General features: G+C 39.5%; 1 protein-coding gene across 3 annotated transcripts in view; it reads left to right on the forward strand.

Moving 5' to 3' along the window:
• Positions 1–17,699, forward strand: part of SULF2 (sulfatase 2) — a 298,832-nt gene that overhangs the window by 179,016 nt on the left and 102,117 nt on the right. Inside the window, exon 1 of one of the 3 annotated variants that reach the window (XM_075176429.1) lies at positions 731–988. The exons of 1 other annotated variant lie outside the window; for it this stretch is intronic. The gene's annotated coding sequence lies outside the window, so the exon portion shown is untranslated. Of the gene's footprint in view, positions 1–730; positions 989–16,785; positions 16,844–17,699 lie in introns of those variants that run through there. One more of the 3 variants, XM_075176431.1, reaches the window with a different exon arrangement.

Below are 17,699 nucleotides of genomic sequence, written 5' to 3' on the forward strand. Positions count from 1 at the left end.
GTGGAACCCTAGACTTGAACTGCGATTTGGGCCCATGGTCGATAGTTGGCAAACATCTCTAAATCCTAGCATCCACTGGTTGTGCGAGTAATACTTTGAGAGAAAGACGTATAATGCCTGCTAGTCACACACTGCTTCCGCCCCATCTCTGGCCTGCATGACGTCCGCTGTCTCCATTACTTAGAATGTCATTTGTGCTAAGTCGCTGGGACGGAGCAGCGTCAGTTCAATCCATTAGCCTGCATATTTGCATTACCCCTGAGAGTTGCCCTTTTTTATGTTTAACAGAGTGTCCACCAGAATTGTTTCAATTTCCACCAAATCTGCCAAAATACTTCTTATATTTACTAATTTTGCTTTCTTCTTTTCCTGTGTATCTTAAAATAAATGCAATGCCAAGCTAGACGCAGTGTAAATGAAGACTAAAGTGAGATAATGTGTAGTGCTGGTCACCCTTACACCGACTCTCCCAGCTGGACTTGTACTGACTAAGGTCACAGGTGTGAGGTAATGCATGCAGTGCGACCTCTGTTCTACTCAGCCTTGCACACAGAATCTATACGCTGTCATTTAGAATGAGACGTCAGTGCTGCCTGTCTGGAAGCTCTGAATGAATTGGCACAGGACTTTAAACCTGCAGCTGGCTCCCTGAGGAATCCCAGCTCGTGACATCTTCTGGGAGGGCCCCGGGGCGGGAGAGTCCCTCTGCACTCTCTGCTCTCACACTACACACAAGACTTGTGCTGGGAAATGGGCTCCTGCGCTTGCCTACAGGTTATAGCCAACCCTCCTCGTATACTTATAATAAGCCATCAGCCGGCTATACAGGGACCAGTTATGCCTTTTGAAGGAGCTGTGTGTGCAGAATAAACACTGAGTAAAAGTGCTGTCAGCAGAGGTATGGGAGATGGGAGACTGGATGTATCTTTAATGAGTTAATAGAGTGGCAGCTCAACTGCACAGTGTCCGAAAACCGCACCACCACTTGGTAAGTGCCAGTTATCCGGTCATTCTACATTTATACCTGGGGTTATATAACATTAAGCTGTATATAAGGTTCTTTCCAGGACAATGAGGATATTTGTCTCTGGGTAGATTATGCTAACAGTTTAATAATAAAGCCTTTGTATATCCTATGTACTGTATGCAGTGTGATGTCCAGGCTTAGTTAGTGTTCACCAGTATCAGGTTTACTCTTATGTTTTAGAAGTGTTACACAATATAATAGTAGATTAGAATTTGGTGTCTCCAGGCAGTGATTGTGGGATTTATTTTTTTCCTTCTCTATAGAGTGTAAGCTCCAGTGAGCAGGGTCCTCCCACCATCTGTGTCATTGTAAGTTTCTGTATTGTTTTGTGATGTGCTCAGTGTTTATTGTGTTATATGTTTGTGGTTTATAGATGAAGGAAACTAATGATATATTTTTATAGTGCACAATGTCCATTGATGTTTCTGTAAATAATATTTGTATAATCGGAGTGGGCTTTATGCATCATCTTGTTGCTACCAGGCAGAAATACACATTATACAGTATACATGTATAGGGTTATGCCATAATACACTCTGCTGTATAACTGGAATTGCAAAGTACCTATTTTACATGTGTTGGCTTTACAAGGCTACTCCTGGCATTAGCTGTTAATATGGCATGTAGTGTAGAACAACGGTGCTATAGTGGGCACAGTGTTATTACAGTTTCATAAATACACATCGACATTCCCCACAGTTCAGAATGAAATCTTCCCCTGGAAGATGTAACACACATTAGGTAATTTCAATTCACTGGCCGCTGATAATGGATATTTATTGCTGGGGTCAGCAGGGGTCTTAAGATAGACGACTATGCCTTTAAAAGGTTTATTGTCTATCGATTATTCTTGGGTTTATCAATACAATTAGTGCTGGAATTTGTTGTCGTCAGGTCTTCAAAGGTACTCAGTGATTAGAGCTGACATCTATGTTTATTGAAATATTGGTTTATTTTTCTGTGACGTGGTAGACATAATCTACATATTTCTTCTGGAGAATTGGACTGATTGCAGTGGTGTCTGTATCACTGAAGGAAATCCTACTCCACAGACCTATGTTACGCCCCACTTGAATTGGTGTTTCTAGTTAAAGAGTCAACAGAATTCAGGAAACCATACAGTATTTAGAGCAGAGGTAAAAGTACATGTGGCTTTCCAGCTGTTGTGCCTTTTGGCCTGCAGAACATGCTTGGACTTGTAGTTCCTCAACAAATGTCAAGCCACAGGTTTCCTAACCTGATATACTGCATTTGATACATTTTGACTATTTTTTTTCATTAAAGCATTGCATTACAGTATAAATTTCAAATGTTTTGTTCAACATCTTACAATCCTGAACAGTAAAAAAAAAAAAACATCATAACACCAACATAGTCCAATCTTGAAATTAGCAGAACAATCAGTTTTCTTCGTTTTCGTTAAGTGTCTGAATTTGTTGAATCATGTGGTTTTCCTGTATTTTTGTTGTGTAAACACTGTCACAATTTTTACTGACTTCAAAGCTTTTCTTACAACCTAATTCTTTTTTACTTACTGTCACTAACTGACTGTTACTTATGGATGGGAATCCGAGTGGACCACATTGTACAGAAATTTAAGTTACAGCGGCAGCAAGAAATCATATTTCAGTGTCCTACAGGACTCCATATATCCTGAGGAACTCCCTGCTTTGATTATATAAACTGATTGAATCTCTATGGATGTGGAAACAATTACTAGTACTGTTTAACTGTTTTTCAATGAAATTTCTACATGTAGTGCACAACTCCATTGAATTGAATTGGCTATTGGAATGAATAAGCCATAGAAATCAATGGAAAATAGCAATGGTTAAATCACTAGTGTCAACCTCTAGTGGATATGTACACAAAGAGCTCCCATATATATCAATTGACTTTTTCAATTCACATAATTTCAACGTTTTATTTTTACATACATTTGGCAGTGTGTTTGGATACTAGTGGGTAGCTGGCCTAAGGATTCTCTGTGTAGTGTCCAGTAATACAATAGTCAGAGACAATTTCTAAACCTTTTACTATGATTTCTGCATTAATTTGTCTTGAAATGTGTTTTGAAGTGAACACAAGTGCTAATATTAAACAAAGAGAATGTGTTTAAGCATATGCATCTTTAATTATTTCATGTATCTATTGAACTGTTTCCTCCTCTATGTACATTTCTTGGAAAAAATATTGAAACCTTTGTAGTCAGTAACTTGTCACCTCATTTAGTACTTCAGCCAGACATTTCCTGTTCCTGATGATCACTTCCTGACATCTTTTGGAGTTTTCTTGGCCAGTCTTCTATTATCTACTTTTGACTATTTTGTATGAACTTTGGGCCATTCCACAACATTCAAGATCAGGACTTTGTTTCAGCTTTCTTTAATTTATGTACTATGCTGCATGACCCACATTCTGTTCAGCTTTAACTCACAGGATGATATTCTGGCTGGAAAAACAGCTCCAACCACTATTCTTCTTGGCTGATCACTTTTTGGGAATGCTGGGTTTTGTTTTACACAAATATAATGTTTCTCATTTATTCCAAAAAGTCCAACGAGTGGCAGTGGTTTCCTTATAGTGGTCTCATGAACACTGACATTAGACAGTACACATAGAGGTCTTCACATCATAACCATTAGCGCCCGATTCTTTGTAACCTCCTAGAGCAACGGTGGCCAACCTGTGGTTCTAGAGCCACATGTGGCTCTATGAGCTTTGAAATGTGGCTCAGGAGCATCAACTAAGTGTAGTTCAGAAATAACAGCAAATTAGAAAGAAACTGACCGTGCGTGAAAGAATGCAGCCGCTACTATACTCACAGGCTCCAGCAATTACCCTTCAAACAATATACATAGAAAACGGCACTAATCTCTTGCACATAATTTTTTTTTAACAATAAAAGCAAAGATGATACACTGAATATCGTCCAGTTTACACTATTGCTATAGATAAATAGTCATGTGAATACATCATCTGTTCCTGCGATCTCCATAAACACAAATGTAAAGATAATGATCTTCCAGGCGAATGTCCACAATTATGCAGATGTCCTCAAAATAAAGACAACAAATATATAATGATATAGTACGTTCTTAAATATCAAATACACCCTCTGGAAATACCATTACCACACTCCAAATACCGAAAAAGTGGTGATAAGTATAGTCCTTACTCAATATGACACAAGGATAGAAATTACTTTCACCTATGGAAAGTAGCCATTTTCATGTGAAATAACTTACACAGATGGATAATTGTATTTGATATTTAAGAACATACTATATCATTATATATTGTTGTCTTTATTTTGAGGACATCAGCATAATTGTGGACATTCGCTTGGAAGATCATCAACTTTACATTTGTGTTTATGGAGATCGCAGGAACAGATGATGTATTCACATGACTATTTATCTATAGCAATAGTGTAAACTGGACGGTATTCAGTGTATCATCTTTGCTTTTATTGCTAAAAAAAATTATGTGCAAGAGATTAGAGCCGTTTTCACTATACCATTTATTTCTATGTATATAATTAAGTATAGTAGTCCAGGCTCCAACAGGGGTAGATTGGAAAATATACAGCTGCTAGACTGATCGAGAGAAACGACATGTTGTGACTTCCTCTGAACAAAGCAGAGATGCCCCAGTGTCACAGGCAATCCAATCAGGGAAGGAGGAGAATAGAGTGTAGTGTACTCTTCCTCCTTCCTCTGTGCAGGCAAGTAAGGGGCATGTGAGATCTGATGGCATGTGAAGAGGCTGATGGGCATGTAAGGAGATGCGGTGGAATTGGGGAGGTATGATGGAATGTGTGTAGGTCTGTAGGCATATGGGGGGGATTAATTGGCATTTATGGAGTATATGGGAAGGTCTGATGGCAAGTGGGGAAGTTGAGCAGCATTTAAGGGGCATGTGTGAACGTCTGATGGCATGTAGGGGGATTTTGGGTAGATCTGATGGCATGTGGGGTGGTCTGATGGTATTTAATGGCCATGTGGTGAGATCTAGTGGCATGTGGGAAGGATTTTATGATTTTTCTGAACAGTTTGGCAATCTGTTGGATATTTGTTTTTGTTTTTTTGCTTAGCAAGTTAATGTAAATTATGTTATGTTTTCAATGTATATGTGTACGTTATGTAGGCGCATGTTTATACTGGGTATATGCACACACATATAAAAGGTAAGGTGGGCTCTTTGCAGAACCTATAGATATTCTCTGACTGGTTGGCCACCCCTGTCCTAGAGTATTGAACACTTTTTTCATTTAGAATGATTTACTTGGTTGACCACTCCTGGGAAAAATATCAGTAGTGGCAATTTCTTCCCCAGTTCCTCATTATCTGACTGACCGGTGGACGGATAGAGGTAAAGATATTCAGCAATAGCCCTGTATCCCTTTCCAGTACATACATTTTTACACTTTTCTTTCTCTGTTTAATGGGTAAATAATTTGCTTTAAAAAAATATTGTTCATTTCATTGTTTTACAGAAGGGTCCTTAAACCCCATACCTGATCTTCTTCTCAGAGGATTGTTAAGGACATGTAATAATATTATTGGCTCTCTATGACCATGGCTGAGACATTTTTTCTCTTAAAATCCCTGGCACCTAGGAGTTAGTTTGTGAAGCTATGTCTGGAAAATGTGATATCAGCTCTGTATGTCGTGATGTAATGTCTGCATAAGTTTATGGCGCAGAGTATTACCAATGAACCCCAGATCTGTTGATATATGGCTGTTATTAATTAAACAAGCACCAGAGAGGAGGCAAGTCCTGCTGATGAGAATCCCATTAAACCATTCTTTGACAGAGTAAAGGAGATTAATGTCTTCAGAGAGCTTTGTATCTGTGACTAACGTGAGTTATAGTAACTCTCATTACTAGCTGAGAATCGCAGCCATAACGTTAATTAATATTAACTGGTGCTACTTAATTTCCTTTCAAATGTGTGACATATTTATTATATGTTAATTATTCAATATATTTTATTGCTTGGGAGGGTATGCTCCAAAGTAGATCCATCTGATATTCTTTTGTTTAACTTTTCATATTATTTTCAGCATTTTAAAACCTAAAAGGGACTTAAGGTTTATTTAATATAGTATGTAATGAAAGGTTTCTGGGTATAGCATTGGTGGATTAACATGATCTGGGGCCCTGGTCTGTATGGCTCCCCATCCCATGCTAGTCTCAGCAACATGTCAGACATGCATTACACAACATGCCACATGCTGCAGCTGTTTACCTGCATACATAATGTATGTTTTGGCATGTAGTTAAGGTATGGGACTGCTTCACATTATACCCTCCTGTCTTTATTTATCACCCACTATGCCCCCCACCCTTCCTCCCATTTTCACACGTAACCCACACCCTCGCTCTTATTGTAGCATCACACCATCATGATCCCTTCCATTGCACTTGCCAGGCTACTATTCAGCCTATCACCTACCCAAATACCCCATTCTTTTCACAGTAGGGTAGAGGAGGAACATGGAGGGAAGAGAAGGGAAGAGAGGGAAAGTGAGAAACAGGAGGGCAGAGATGGGTTGGTGCAGTAGGGGAGGGGTGAACCAGCCGAATCATTAGGGAGGAAGAGCAGATCAGCCCCCTGCCCTTATCAGCAGTGCACCTAAGCATCCTGCCTTAGGCTGACAGACAAGAAACTGAGCCAGTCAGGGCAGGGGGCTTAAGCCCACTGTCAGCAGCAGAATATTTAGTGTGTTGGTTGGTCCCTGGGGAGTGATCAGCCACTAGTAAGTACATCATTGTCTGCATGGGCCCCATTTAGGCCAGGGTCAGCCCCAGTAAGCTTGTTCTAGCCTCCCGACTCTCCATGCCAGATAACAAAAAAGAAAAGAAAACAATATATATAAAAAGAATTCAGCAAAGAAACAAGGCAGTGGGGGTCCAAAACTGTGGGCCCTACTGTCCTCCCAGATTTTAATATACCACTAGTTTGTGGTGCTGGAGTAATTTAGTGAGTTATTACTATGCAGCCTCAGTTAAAGACTGAAGTGAAAAGGAATGGGGAAGGGATATGTTCATGGAAGGTGTGTGGTATATACAAGAAATATATATGCTAGCCACTTCCAGACAACTAGACTTAAGATTAGCATTCTATATTCAGAAGTGAGCTGCATGAAGGTACATTGGATAACTGAGGACACTACTGTTGATAGAATCTGGATTGCTATGGGTTTGTCAACAGCCAATGGGAGAAGATACAAAAGGCCCAGTACCATAAGTTTCTTACTAAAAATGAGGAGGGAGCGGGAAGCAAGGAGGGACTTACTAGGCTCCATGTAACTCAATAAAGAAAACCAATTATTTCCAGAGAGGGGAGGAATTACCTGCCTCAGCACCACTGCAAAAAGCAATTGGAATATTAGATGGAATTACTTTATCCTAGGGTATGGGGCTGCTTATGTCTATTTGGTCAACATATGCAAACCTCTCACATTAGGGTCTTTGAATAAATCTGGTTTCCAGATTTTATCCACAAACATGCAGTCAGTTGTAGTGAGAGCAAATGGGATATATATTTTGTTTTATATCCCAGTTCTCAAGCACAAAGAATATTTATGATTTCCTGGAGGCATTCAGATAAAACCTTCATGCTCAGTGAGAGAGAGGAGGCCATGTCTGTAAAAATACTGCACTCAAAAATATGTGTGTCCCACATTCACATCAACAGACCACGTATATAAGAGAGTAGAGTGAATTCTAAATGGAATATGTGAAGAGCATGCACAAAGCTTGCTCCCAATTCTGTTTCACCTGAACATCTTGCAGAAAGATGGTACTTTACACTCAGGAGGGTCTTGGTCAAAATTTCTGTCCATTTATTTTCACCAGGAAAAGTATCTCAGCTGTAAGAAATTATCTCCTCTCATGGTTCACCAGGATAAGTAACATAGTTGTCAGAATTCTGCTCTTCTCTTTAATTTACCAGAGTATCTCAGTTGTCAGACTATCACTCCTTGTCACACCTAGTACCACTATTCTCTATCCTTGGAACATTCTGTGATCTGTATATGTGGATATGTGCTTTCTGTATTATAGGCATAGACCACTTGTGGCTCACGACCTGTTGAGGAACCACAAATACCAGCATGGCAGTGCATACGGTATTTGTAGTTCCACAGCTGCTGGAAAGCCACATATTGCCCTCTTCTGTTGTACTGTCTGTACAAGATGAATGTTTTTTTCTTAATAATTGAATGTCATTTGTTGGAAAGTACCAAGAAAAGGGGCACTGAACAACTGTAAGTCAGGTTTCCTCTAGTACGTAAGCGGAAGCAGCACTCATTAGCTATTGAATTCTGAGCATGTTTGCAGAGTTGAGGAAAGTCACTCGGCTCTACACCCTTCCTGTTGTGCTGTAATAGATCAGTATCTCCTATTTCGTTTCAGACAAACCCACCTTTATAATCTTTTAGAACACATCATATTGTGGAACCCACCTCAAGACGTGGTCTAAGTAGAGGGTGTAATAACTATTTGAAAATGATTGTATGAGAAAGGACATTTAAACATATGGTATTTTATAGAAATATTGTATTAACAAGCAAGATTATGAAAGACATATAGAATGTTACTGATAACATTGCGAACAAGTGATGTTTATTTTTTATTCTAATAAGAAATAAGTCTATTTCACTAGCGTAATAGGAATTATTTCTGTGTAAGATGAGTTTATGTAGGAGGGTCTTATAATAGGGGGAGTTTAATTACGGTAACCATAATTTATATGCACCCGTAACCTCCATATGTAGCTACAAAGGGGGCCAGATTAATTAAGGACAGTTAAGCAAAAGTAAGCAAGTAAGGCAAAAATATGTTGCATTGGAGGGGGAGGTAAATTTAAAATGTGATGGCAGATTTATAGTTGGGATAGCACGTGTCCTAGATAAACTTTAATTTTCAGTGTACAAATAATCTCTCAAGTATTTGTGTGCTACATGAAAAAACATACAGTATTTTCCTTATGTGTAAAATAATAAACTCATTTGCACCCCTTGCATTGCAAAATGATTTTGTCCAGAAAACTTGAGTAAGAAAACATACTACATTTTTTGCTTACCTTTCCTTAATGAATCAGGCCCAGCATCACCACAAATGCAGGCTGCCCATACAACTCACAAATAGCTTGTGAACATATTTTGATTCTCCTATTTAGTATATAAAGGGCGAAGTTCCACTAGTATGAAGTGTATTCTTTGTATCCTGAGATGAACCGGATGCATACTGAACCAGTTCATTAAATAGGTATAGAAATTAAAAAATTCTACATAATTTCTCAAATTTTTGATCAATTTTAAAAAAAAAAAACAGCATTTGAGAAGTCTGAACAGTTTCAACTATGCTCAAGTTTAAATTGATACATTTCAACTTTATTAATGTCAAACGGTAAATGTAAACTTTGAACCTAGTAACAATTGCAGTTAGTATTTTAAAAAATCTTGGAAAACTTTTTTATCATTCAAAATATTTTTATATGGTTTAAAAATAAAAATATTTATATACCTACATTTTAACGTTAAAGGTGATGCGCAAATGAGAACAACGAACTTTGGCAAATGCAAATTTAGAATTACAAATTCAAATTAGGGTCAATTGGCAATTGTAATGTAAACTTGTTTATAGCCATCAAAGCCAAGAAATTCAGTTGTGCATTTGGCCCCACCCATAATTTAGGCATAACTTATGAATATGTGTTTATTAATATTTAACAGAACTTCCAGTATAACCGCATTAGAGAAGCTCTAGATATAAGGCCATGTCTCATATAACTCTAGCCTAATGGTGTAAGATAAAGTGTCACAATTTCTAGCTGCCAGAACATCCTTGATGAAAGCTCTGCACACACAATAGTATCAGCGACTTGAGATCTCATGGTCTTCATCAGCTCAGGTGGCGCCACCAATTTTCCACCATTTAAAACGTATTTTTGTTGTTTTTCTGGAAAAGATATCTGTGCTGTGCTTTATGGCTGTCAGAGCACCCCCCTCAGGGGCGAACGCAGGATTTAGATGGGGGGGGTTTCCGCCCCCCCCCCCCCCCCCCCCCGGAAAAAATAAATAAATTGCGAGTCTGAATTCTACAGCATCCGCGGCGCTGTTAAGCAGCATCCGCGGCAGTGCTGTATTATACTACAATACAGCACTGCCGCAGACGCTTCTTTGACTTTGCCGCGGCTGCTGTACAGTACGTTGGTTCACGGAGGGGAGGGGTTTCTGGAGAACCAGAAACCCCCCCTGCGTGCGCCACTGCCCCTCAATAACTTGTCTGCAGTAGCCTCGTCTCGTCTGACCAGGCTGCCTGTGAATAACACTACAATTCATTGCTTTTTTTCTTTTTATATTTATTATTTTCCTGGGCTTTTGTCCAGACAGACAATGGCAAGCCTGACTTATTAAAAACCTAATTATTTCACTTTTGTGTCCAACTTGGAACCAGCCCAAGCTTTCAGGGCTGCAAACATGTTTGTTTCCTACCCATGGAATCCTGATGCTTTGCAGCACATGAGAGTAATGTACATTATCTGTGCAGAATATATTGTCTGTTTTCATTCTTTACCTGCTCTCACCATGGTGATCAGTGTCTGTTAATACCATGTTAGATTAGAATTGTAAATGCATTTATCATAGTGGTCAATATGTTAACAAGCGTAGAACAGTGTTCATTTTCAGGTGAACACAGCATAAGGAAACTCAATACCAGCAGATATTACATTCCATAAAATCCTGCCTGGTCTTACAAGATGACATATGAATAAGTCTGCTCTGAAGTCCCTAGAGTTTTGTACCTGGTCCTTGTATGGCCTAATGCATAAAGGCTTCTGCCCTCTATTACTAAAAGACAGAACCTGCAAATGAGTAGATGACTGGCTGAAGAGATGTCCTACATGTCCAGTGGACATGCAGTTCCCACATACTTTATATTATAAATAACTATTCAGATGGGGCAATTCCGACGTATGGGTTGATGATTGATTGGTAGAAAACCAAAATAAACAACGTTTCCATTTGTGCCTTGCTGAAATAGTTTAACTGAACATCTGCTTACAGTTCTAATGTGCAATGGGGAATATATCATAGATCTGTCTGATTGTCTGACAGTGCTTATACAAGGAGCAGCCGCTCATATGACGGGTTTCAGTAGTATAAACCCGCACTTCTCTGACGTGGTTATAGCACAGTTAACCTATTCAGTGTTCTCCCCAGATTATTTTGACAGCCGGGTGGCATTAAGAAGTAGCCGTGTGGGGGCAGTGTAATAGTGTGCAATAATATTGAAAAATGGTACACACTTGCCAGGACTGGTCAGACTGGTGGTCAGTGGTCTATCACATGCTGTAGTGCTCACATAGTGCCTGTTCTAATAGGAGAAACAATGGCTTATTCTATTATAATAGGACACTTTTGGGCTCCAAGAGCCAGGTGGCAAGTAAAAACAGCCGGGTGAAGCACCCGGGAAATAGGTGCTGGGGAGTACACTGCTATTAGTACCATGTAATTGATAAAATATGTCAGTCGTTAATGAGTATTTGCTCACAATTCTCACGTACTGCTTTTACTGTTTGATTGATTTGTGTTAAAATTTCCATCCATTTGTGCCTCTTCCTGACTCCACTGGAAAAATACAACAGTCAGGATGTAACATTTAATGTTTCAGGGACCCCGTTGACCCCTCTGTCAAAGACTATGCCATGTCAGTCATCACTATCAGTCTGCACTTACACCTGCCTTGTAGCTGATCCTAATGATATGGTTGAAGCCAAGCCTAGTTACGAGAAACCTTTGCAAATGGTCCAAACATGAATCAGGCACATAGTAAAGAGCACAATGTGCCTTTTGTGGTAATGGAGCATTACTCTTGCACATAGGTCAACTGCTTTCTTAAAACGCCCCTGGGAATATTGCTGCTTATGTTAGCAAATTATTGTGACAGTTATTATTGCTATTGCACTCAGGGCCGCCATCAGGGGGGTACGGGGGGTACTGTTGTACCGGGCCTGGGCTCACTAGGGGGCCCGGTACAACAGCGCAACATATACTTACCTGGGGGCCCACCGCTGGTCTCCCCTACTCTGTCTTCAGCCTGGCTGTCACCGTGACAGCCAGGCACCAGGATGCGATCTCAGGGAGAATGATTCCTCCACCCCTGCGATCGCATCCTGGTGCCTGGCTGTCACGGTGACAGCCAGGCTGAAGACAGAGTAGGGGAGACCAGCGGCGGGCCCCCAGGTAAGTATATGTTGCTGTTGCTCATGGGGGGGGCGCTCATGGGGGAGGGGGGGCGCTCATCGGGGGGGCCCGGGGGACACGGGGGCCCGTACTGGGCATAATTATTTCTGAAGGCGGCCCTGATTGCACTGTTGCAACATTAAAGTACTTTAGTGGTGCAGAAATAATAAACTCAGAAAGTTAACCAATTTTAAACATTTGCTTCATCTAGTTTCCTACTATCCTCACCCCTGCTTTAATCTTGCAGTAGATTCTGCACTGGCACAAAGTTTGCCTGTCCACAGGGGCTGAGTTTTCATTATTATGTTCTGGGTATTCTTGTGTAAGAGAGTAGGCCTAGTACACAGCAAATTCTCCAATAGGGGTTTGAACTACTGTATATTATACCAAGTGGTCCAGTGGCAGGCACCTACTATTTATGGGATTTTCTCATACCGACATTGTGTATTAATCTGCATATGTTTATAACTAGCATTTATTACATTAAGCTCACTTCAATCAGCAGACCCTACAAGTAGGTAACTTGGGGGTATATTTACTAAACTGCGGGATTGAAAAAGTGGAGATGTTGCCTATAGCAACCAGATTCTAGCTGTCATTTTGTAGAATGCACTATATAAATAACAGCTAGATTCTTATTGGTTGCTATAGGCAACATCTCCACTTTTTCAAACCCGCAGTTTAGTAAATCTAGCCCTTGGTCTTTAATACTTCATCTGACACTTTTGATCATGTTCAGGAAGTATGTGCTTTGTCTCTTGACAGATAAAGGATTTTAATTATCTGCATATGCCATCACATAGTTGTCAGTCCCCCTTTCTTTTGTCTGCTCACAAAGGTCAGGACAAGCAATTGAAACCCACAGTTTTGGATCTTCTTATGGTCCTGTTACTTTATACAGGACATGGCTGCAGATCCTACGTACACACAGCTAACTTATATTGACACCATTTAATTGGTCTCTTTCGCAGCATACAGGGATAGTGGGTGATGGTAATTTCCTGCTGTTGGAAAGTTTATATAATCAAAGTGGACAAGGTCTCTAAACTCTTTGCCAACCAATCTAATTAAAGTGTACATTTTTGCGCAGCCACAGTTCAGCTCTGTGCCCAGCACCATTCACCACTCCCAAGCAGGTGGCCAGTAATTGTGAATAGGTCCCGGTAATTGTAATGTTCCAGCTATACAGCGTGAAATCAGGGCTGTTTTTTTTAGATTGTAAGAGACCATGGACAGCTGTAAAATTCTTGCCTCATGTAACCCGTGGAGTCCGGCAAGTTTCACAACGCTCCCGTGGAGCTGGCAAATAACATTCAAATGAATTAAGTATTCAGCAAAGTACAGGAGAAAAGAAATGAACAAAGAGAAATAATGGACATTAATAATCCATACTAGGCAGTGGTTGATTCATGGACTGTCCTCCCAGCTGTGGTGAATATGGCCAATTAATAACGGATTAGAAGGAAATTATAGTACTTGTTCCCAAGTGGAATTATTTCCTGTTAAGTGGGCAGATTATTGTATTTAGAGAATATGCCTATTAATAGGGCGGCCATGTTGCTGCTTCCTAAGTGATCACTATGAATGTTCTTAGTTGGCAGGAGCGACATAAAGACATTTTAACAGTTGTAGTCAGTAGACTTTAATCTTTCAAATCACTGTCAAGCCCACTGTCTAATTGTCTAACCTAACTAATTACATTTTAGACTGAAATCTGTAAGTACTAAATTATATAGAGCTTACACCTCACTATTGGTATTGAGTACAAGGTTTGAAATCCTTATTTTCTATCAATAACTGGCTTCTTTGTCCTCTAGATCAATGTTTCTCAAACCCAATCCTCAGGGCCCTAACAGTACAGGTTTTCCATATCTCCTTGCTGGAGCAAAGGTGTATTCATACATTGTAACAGATCCACTGGTGGTACTAATGATGTCACTTCTGTTAGCTGACCTGGAAAACAGGCACTGGTAGCGCTCCCTGAGGATCGTACTTCAGTTCCACTTCCATAGCTGCCTCTACTTCACTTTCTGACAGGTTTAGAATTATATAAATAATGTGTTGTCAGTAAATATTTCTAAAATTGTCAGTTAATATTATTTTCAAAGATTAGCAACCATTCAAGAGACTTGATAAACATGCCTCGCCCACTTGACTTTCCTCAGCTACTTATACATATAATATTTATTATGTAGTCTACTTCTGTTTTGTAAACTTCATTTTTTCAGTATTTTCCAGTTATTGTAAGGACTTGTAACTACAAAAAAATAACATAAATAGAACTATATCCATTAACTGATTGTCATAGTAGAAAATAGGTTATATTTGTAGATAAACCATTAACCTCTTGGGTGCCAAGTGTCTCTTCTCCAACACAGGTTATGAGTAAGCTCAGGGCAGAGACCTCTTAAAATGAATGCTGTGTCACATATGTACATATATCAGTTTTGCTGATATCATAGTTGTGATTGCCTGCCTCGTTATTCAGAAAAGAGTGAGCAGTATAGCCCAATTAAACTAGGGAGCAGTTAGAGACATAACTATCGCTTATTGACTTTTGGCTAATGTAAGTGGCTATAATGTGCCTTGATAGAATTGTGGGACACGTGTGGAGGTCAGACCACTTACATTCGCTCACAGCAATCAGCGCTAATGGATTTCAGCCAACGGTGATCCTTCAGAAACAATAAAACAGAGTGCAGGACTAATCTGAGGACCCATCTACTCGATTCCTGCCACTATAATAAACCAGCCCTAACGAAACTGAGTAAAGAGTGGAAAGAAACATTTCAAACCCACAGATGGCTTATAAATTACTCTCACACCCCTGTTGAAGTTTATTTTTTTTAAACTTTTTTTAAACACAGAAAATCTAGATCTTTGTTTAGGATTAAATACAAATGTTAGGGCTGTGAGTGAGTCAATTACTCGGTATAACGTATGATTCTGTTCTCTCCTTTGTGTCTTGAAGCAGAATATCAGAAAGTCAGGTATAGTAAATTAATAGACAGTGCTTAGTTTGAATTATTTTACCTCCCCACAATAGTTAATTAAGATTGTTTTATTAAGCTCTTAATTCTGAAGTGATTCCAACATGTGTAACTGAATAAACAATTGTGAAACCTAATCCCTTACCTTGCTCCTCCTTACTGAATTATATGGGCCCTCTCTGTGTGTGCTTTTGGGATAATTGATTATTTTTATATTATAATAATAGTAAGAATATTTCACTAGTTTTTAACTATAGTGGTGTAATTATCATTTAACGTTGGAAAATACTAATTAAATATATAAAATTTCTGGTATAGGCCTGATTTGAAAGCTATTACAAAAAGTTATTTGAGACTATGAGAAGTTATGATCAGAGTATGTCATTGCTGTTTTCTACCTATTGAGTTCTATGTTTATGGGAAACCAAATACAGGTGCAGGCCAGAGAGGGATTAGGCTTTGAGGGTTTGTAAAGCAATTGGCTGCCTACCTCTATCCATCGCTATGATTTTTGTTTCATCTACCCCTAGTGCACATCAGTAGAAGAGATCATTCCTGTATTTGTGAAGGGCTTTGTATTCATACAATTAGCATGGTACATATCAGCTAGTAGGAAACCACTGTTATATAAAGATACTTTTTTTTTTGTAATTAACATTTTTATTGGGTTTTACAAAAGTAGATGCAGGATAACAGAAAATAAGGACCATGCGGGCATGAGGATCACATAAAGGCAAATAACAGAATAATCAGAAAAACAAGCAATCATTGATATGAGGTAGCGAGTGATACAGAAATAGTCACGCATGGTCAATGTGAGGGGAAGTGGAGGAGGGTGGGGAAGAAAGATAGAGAACTAGAGGGAAATGGATAGGAAAGGAGAAAGTCACTGAAGATACATTTTTAATGAATAATTCAGTAGAAGTTGTAAACTTTCAGATTTCATATTTAACTATGCATTGAAGAAAAATAAAATAAAAACAGAGTTACTTAATTTATAAGTTCACCACTTTCAAGATGTCTCTGCTAAGTCAGATAGTGGTAACTAATAAGACAGCAACTTACAGTTTATGTTTCTTTGTAGCACTGTCACTCTGTCTCTCCATTGGTCTCCAAGGCTTCATACGTGCCTTCAAAACTAATGTCTTCAATAAATCTCACTGATTTTTGTCTACGAAATCTCTTGCTCACTCACCCCTAGCACCCCTATCACACTGATTCACCACCTATGTGTCACCCCTGTACGTCTGCCCCCCCCCCCCTCTTAAATGTAAGCACTCATCAAAAGGCGGTCCCTCTCCCCTTGTGTGCTCCTCCTTTCACTACCCATGCCACCTGCTTACTTCTGTCCTGCACTTCTTTCCTGGCCTCCTAGCCCTGGGTTTCCATGTCTCCTGTTGACTGCATCCATGCTCTTGGAGACAGGCTCAGCCTACAGTTATTTGCTCCCCTATTTATCCCCTCATGTCTCGTGTTTGTTTCTTCTTGCTACAGTGAGACGCATTGCCCTGCCTTGCAGCTCTTTGATGGTTGTTCGTCTATCCATAGCTGTGTTAAGTTCTAGGGTGCTGTATTATATTTTGTTCTGAAATGATCTTTAATGTATCGTACTGTCCTGTTATGTAACGTTCCACTGTGTATCGTAATGTCCTGTTATGTAAAGTTCCACTATGTATCGTACTGTCCTGTTATGTAAAGTTCTACTATGTATCATACTGTCCTGTTATGTAAAGTTCTACTATGTATCGTACTGTCCTGTTATGTAAAGTTCTACTATGTATCGTACTGTCCTGTTATGTAAAGTTCTACTATGTATCGTACTGTCCTGTTATGTAAAGTTCTACTATGTATCATACTGTCCTGTTATGTAAAGTTCTACTATGTATCATACTGTCCTGTTATGTAAAGTTCTACTATGTATCATACTGTCCTGTTATGTAATGTGCTGTACTGTTTTATGCCTCTTTAAGGCACTGTAGATCCTTTGTTGCGCCTTGGAAATAAAAGATCATAATAACACAGTACGAGCATATTCAGTACAGGGCTAAATTTCACAGCCCCCCCCCCCCTCCCCCCCTTAAGAAAAGCTGGCCTCCTGCTGATAGCACTGGGACTCATACTATCAACCCTGTGCAATGGTTATTGAGGTAATTATCATTTATAGTAAAAGAAATAGTATCTTAATATTTGAAACTACTGGTCCCAGCTGGTTCTACAAGCACACTGCGCTGGTTGCAACTTTTGCAGAGACCCCATGCTGCTCGTGCTTGGTTCACTTTTGGGAGGGGGCATTTTTTCTTTTTAGTATTTTTTTTTTACACTGCAAAGAACCGTGTCATAATCATCATCAGCACGGATGTTAGCACCAGGGACCCTGACAATAATATCTGTGGGTGTGCCCGTATATAATGGTATTGCAAT

This window comes from Mixophyes fleayi, chromosome 6 (assembly GCF_038048845.1).
Source record: "Mixophyes fleayi isolate aMixFle1 chromosome 6, aMixFle1.hap1, whole genome shotgun sequence".
In the NCBI taxonomy this organism is placed as follows: Eukaryota; Metazoa; Chordata; class Amphibia; order Anura; family Limnodynastidae; genus Mixophyes; species Mixophyes fleayi.